This window comes from Colletes latitarsis, unplaced genomic scaffold (genome assembly GCF_051014445.1).
Source record: "Colletes latitarsis isolate SP2378_abdomen unplaced genomic scaffold, iyColLati1 scaffold0041, whole genome shotgun sequence".
NCBI lineage: Eukaryota > Metazoa > Arthropoda > Insecta > Hymenoptera > Colletidae > Colletes > Colletes latitarsis.
Genome location: NW_027488391.1, coordinates 285,001 through 290,175, shown reverse-complemented (window position 1 = coordinate 290,175; position 5,175 = coordinate 285,001).

Genomic DNA, 5,175 nt, shown 5'->3' with positions numbered 1-5,175 from the left:
AATTTTTTTTTTTTTTTCTCGAAAACGAGCTCGACGACCTGCACTTTTGACGACGCCATCGTGTTCCCCGGATTTTTTCCTGCAAGATAGCGTGTCTATTTTTTGTCCTACGACGATTTTTGACGCCGGAGCGGTGTTTCGGAGCAGAGCGGACTTAGAAACTTTCGCGCGTCGACCGCCGGACCGATCGCTCCAGGCTGTTTTTCGTCAATAACTCGAAAACGAGCACGGTAACGCTCGTTTTCGCCCGTACGATACTTGTACCGTTTACCGTTGGCTACCTGGTAGATGGTTTTTTTTTTTTTTATCTCGAATTTTGAGAGCTTTTTTAACTTTTTTCTCAAAAACGAGCACGTGAACGCCAATTTTGGTCTATACGATTCTTATGCAGTTTTAGATTCTCTACACGGTCCACTGATCGTTTTATTTTTTTGTCGAGTTTTGAGAATTTTTTTTTTTTTTTCTCGAAAACTAGCTCGACGACCTGCACTTTTGACGACGCCATCGTGTTCCCCGGATTTTTTCCTGCAAGATAGGGTGGCGATTTTTTGTCCTACGACGATTTTTGACGCCGGAGCGGTGTTTCGGAGCAGAGCGGACTTAGAAACTTTCGCGCGTCGACCGCCGGACCGATCGCTCCAGGCTGTTTTTCGTCAATAACTCGAAAACGAGCACGGTAACGCTCGTTTTCGCCCGTACGATACTTGTACCGTTTACCGTTGGCTACCTGGTAGACGGTTTTTTTTTTTTTTATCTCGAAGTTTGAGAGCTTTTTTAATTTTTTCCACAAAAACGAGCACGTGAACGCCAATTTTCGTCTATACGATTCTTATGCAGTTTTATATTCTCTACACGGTCCACTGATCGTTTTATTTTTTTGTCGAATTTTGAGAATTTTGTTTTTTTTTTCTCGAAAACGAGCTCGACGACCTGCACTTTTGACGACGCCATCGTGTTCCCCGGATTTTTTCCTGCAAGATAGCGTGTCTATTTTTTGTCCTACGACGATTTTTGACGCCGGAGCGGTGTTTCGGAGCAGAGCGGACTTAGAAACTTTCGCGCGTCGACCGCCGGACCGATCGCTCCAGGCTGTTTTTCGTCAATAACTCGAAAACGAGCACGGTAACGCTCGTTTTCGCCCGTACGATACTTGTACCGTTTACCGTTGGCTACCTGGTAGATGGTTTTTTTTTTTTTTATCTCGAATTTTGAGAGCTTTTTTAATTTTTTCCACAAAAACGAGCACGTGAACGCCAATTTTCGTCTATACGATTCTTATGCAGTTTTATATTCTCTACACGGTCCACTGATCGTTTTATTTTTTTGTCGAATTTTGAGAATTTTTTTTTTTTTTTCTCGAAAACGAGCTCGACGACCTGCACTTTTGACGACGCCATCGTGTTCCCCGGATTTTTTCCTGCAAGATAGCGTGTCTATTTTTTGTCCTACGACGATTTTTGACGCCGGAGCGGTGTTTCGGAGCAGAGCGGACTTAGAAACTTTCGCGCGTCGACCGCCGGACCGATCGCTCCAGGCTGTTTTTCGTCAATAACTCGAAAACGAGCACGGTAACGCTCGTTTTCGCCCGTACGATACTTGTACCGTTTACCGTTGGCTACCTGGTAGATGGTTTTTTTTTTTTTTATAGATGGTTTTTTTTTTTTTTATCTCGAATTTTGAGAGCTTTTTTAATTTTTTCCACAAAAACGAGCACGTGAACGCCAATTTTCGTCTATACGATTCTTATGCAGTTTTATATTCTCTACACGGTCCACTGATCGTTTTATTTTTTTGTCGAATTTTGAGAATTTTTTTTTTTTTTTCTCGAAAACGAGCTCGACGACCTGCACTTTTGACGACGCCATCGTGTTCCCCGGATTTTTTCCTGCAAGATAGGGTGGCGATTTTTTGTCCTACGACGATTTTTGACGCCGGAGCGATGATTCGGAGCAGAGCGGACTTAGAAACTTTCGCGCGTCGACCGCCGGACCGATCGCTCCAGGCTGTTTTTCGTCAATAACTCGAAAACGAGCACGGTAACGCTCGTTTTCGCCCGTACGATACTTGTACCGTTTACCGTTGGCTACCTGGTAGATGGTTTTTTTTTTTTTTATCTCGAATTTTGAGAGCTTTTTTAACTTTTTTCTCAAAAACGAGCACGTGAACGCCAATTTTGGTCTATACGATTCTTATGCAGTTTTATATTCTCTACACGGTCCACTGATCGTTTTATTTTTTTGTCGAATTTTGAGAATTTTTTTTTTTTTTTCTCGAAAACGAGCTCGACGACCTGCACTTTTGACGACGCCATCGTGTTCCCCGGATTTTTTCCTGCAAGATAGGGTGGCGATTTTTTGTCCTACGACGATTTTTGACGCCGGAGCGATGATTCGGAGCAGAGCGGACTTAGAAACTTTCGCGCGTCGACCGCCGGACCGATCGCTCCAGGCTGTTTTTCGTCAATAACTCGAAAACGAGCACGGTAACGCTCGTTTTCGCCCGTACGATACTTGTACCGTTTACCGTTGGCTACCTGGTAGACGGTTTTTTTTTTTTTTATCTCGAAGTTTGAGAGCTTTTTTAATTTTTTCCACAAAAACGAGCACGTGAACGCCAATTTTCGTCTATACGATTCTTATGCAGTTTTATATTCTCTACACGGTCCACTGATCGTTTTATTTTTTTGTCGAATTTTGAGAATTTTTTTTTTTTTTTCTCGAAAACGAGCTCGACGACCTGCACTTTTGACGACGCCATCGTGTTCCCCGGATTTTTTCCTGCAAGATAGCGTGTCTATTTTTTGTCCTACGACGATTTTTGACGCCGGAGCGGTGTTTCGGAGCAGAGCGGACTTAGAAACTTTCGCGCGTCGACCGCCGGACCGATCGCTCCAGGCTGTTTTTCGTCAATAACTCGAAAACGAGCACGGTAACGCTCGTTTTCGCCCGTACGATACTTGTACCGTTTACCGTTGGCTACCTGGTAGATGGTTTTTTTTTTTTTTATCTCGAATTTTGAGAGCTTTTTTAATTTTTTCCACAAAAACGAGCACGTGAACGCCAATTTTCGTCTATACGATTCTTATGCAGTTTTATATTCTCTACACGGTCCACTGATCGTTTTATTTTTTTGTCGAATTTTGAGAATTTTTTTTTTTTTTTCTCGAAAACGAGCTCGACGACCTGCACTTTTGACGACGCCATCGTGTTCCCCGGATTTTTTCCTGCAAGATAGCGTGTCTATTTTTTGTCCTACGACGATTTTTGACGCCGGAGCGGTGTTTCGGAGCAGAGCGGACTTAGAAACTTTCGCGCGTCGACCGCCGGACCGATCGCTCCAGGCTGTTTTTCGTCAATAACTCGAAAACGAGCACGGTAACGCTCGTTTTCGCCCGTACGATACTTGTACCGTTTACCGTTGGCTACCTGGTAGATGGTTTTTTTTTTTTTTATCTCGAATTTTGAGAGCTTTTTTAACTTTTTTCTCAAAAACGAGCACGTGAACGCCAATTTTGGTCTATACGATTCTTATGCAGTTTTATATTCTCTACACGGTCCACTGATCGTTTTATTTTTTTGTCGAATTTTGAGAATTTTTTTTTTTTTTTCTCGAAAACGAGCTCGACGACCTGCACTTTTGACGACGCCATCGTGTTCCCCGGATTTTTTCCTGCAAGATAGGGTGGCGATTTTTTGTCCTACGACGATTTTTGACGCCGGAGCGATGATTCGGAGCAGAGCGGACTTAGAAACTTTCGCGCGTCGACCGCCGGACCGATCGCTCCAGGCTGTTTTTCGTCAATAACTCGAAAACGAGCACGGTAACGCTCGTTTTCGCCCGTACGATACTTGTACCGTTTACCGTTGGCTACCTGGTAGACGGTTTTTTTTTTTTTTATCTCGAAGTTTGAGAGCTTTTTTAATTTTTTCCACAAAAACGAGCACGTGAACGCCAATTTTCGTCTATACGATTCTTATGCAGTTTTATATTCTCTACACGGTCCACTGATCGTTTTATTTTTTTGTCGAATTTTGAGAATTTTTTTTTTTTTTTCTCGAAAACGAGCTCGACGACCTGCACTTTTGACGACGCCATCGTGTTCCCCGGATTTTTTCCTGCAAGATAGGGTGGCGATTTTTTGTCCTACGACGATTTTTGACGCCGGAGCGATGATTCGGAGCAGAGCGGACTTAGAAACTTTCGCGCGTCGACCGCCGGACCGATCGCTCCAGGCTGTTTTTCGTCAATAACTCGAAAACGAGCACGGTAACGCTCGTTTTCGCCCGTACGATACTTGTACCGTTTACCGTTGGCTACCTGGTAGACGGTTTTTTTTTTTTTTATCTCGAAGTTTGAGAGCTTTTTTAATTTTTTCCACAAAAACGAGCACGTGAACGCCAATTTTCGTCTATACGATTCTTATGCAGTTTTATATTCTCTACACGGTCCACTGATCGTTTTATTTTTTTGTCGAATTTTGAGAATTTTTTTTTTTTTTTCTCGAAAACGAGCTCGACGACCTGCACTTTTGACGACGCCATCGTGTTCCCCGGATTTTTTCCTGCAAGATAGCGTGTCTATTTTTTGTCCTACGACGATTTTTGACGCCGGAGCGGTGTTTCGGAGCAGAGCGGACTTAGAAACTTTCGCGCGTCGACCGCCGGACCGATCGCTCCAGGCTGTTTTTCGTCAATAACTCGAAAACGAGCACGGTAACGCTCGTTTTCGCCCGTACGATACTTGTACCGTTTACCGTTGGCTACCTGGTAGATGGTTTTTTTTTTTTTATCTCGAATTTTGAGAGCTTTTTTAACTTTTTTCTCAAAAACGAGCACGTGAACGCCAATTTTGGTCTATACGATTCTTATGCAGTTTTAGATTCTCTACACGGTCCACTGATCGTTTTATTTTTTTGTCGAGTTTTGAGAATTTTTTTTTTTTTTTCTCGAAAACTAGCTCGACGACCTGCACTTTTGACGACGCCATCGTGTTCCCCGGATTTTTTCCTGCAAGATAGCGTGTCGATTTTTTGTCCTAGCTCAATTATTAAGGAAGTTACGGTTTCTTGATTTTTCGGTATGTTCGAACTGGTCTTTTAGGCGGGCGCTCGGTCGCGCGGTGCTTTCGCATCGACCGACGTACCGATCGGCGGCGACGGTTTTTCGTCTATATCTC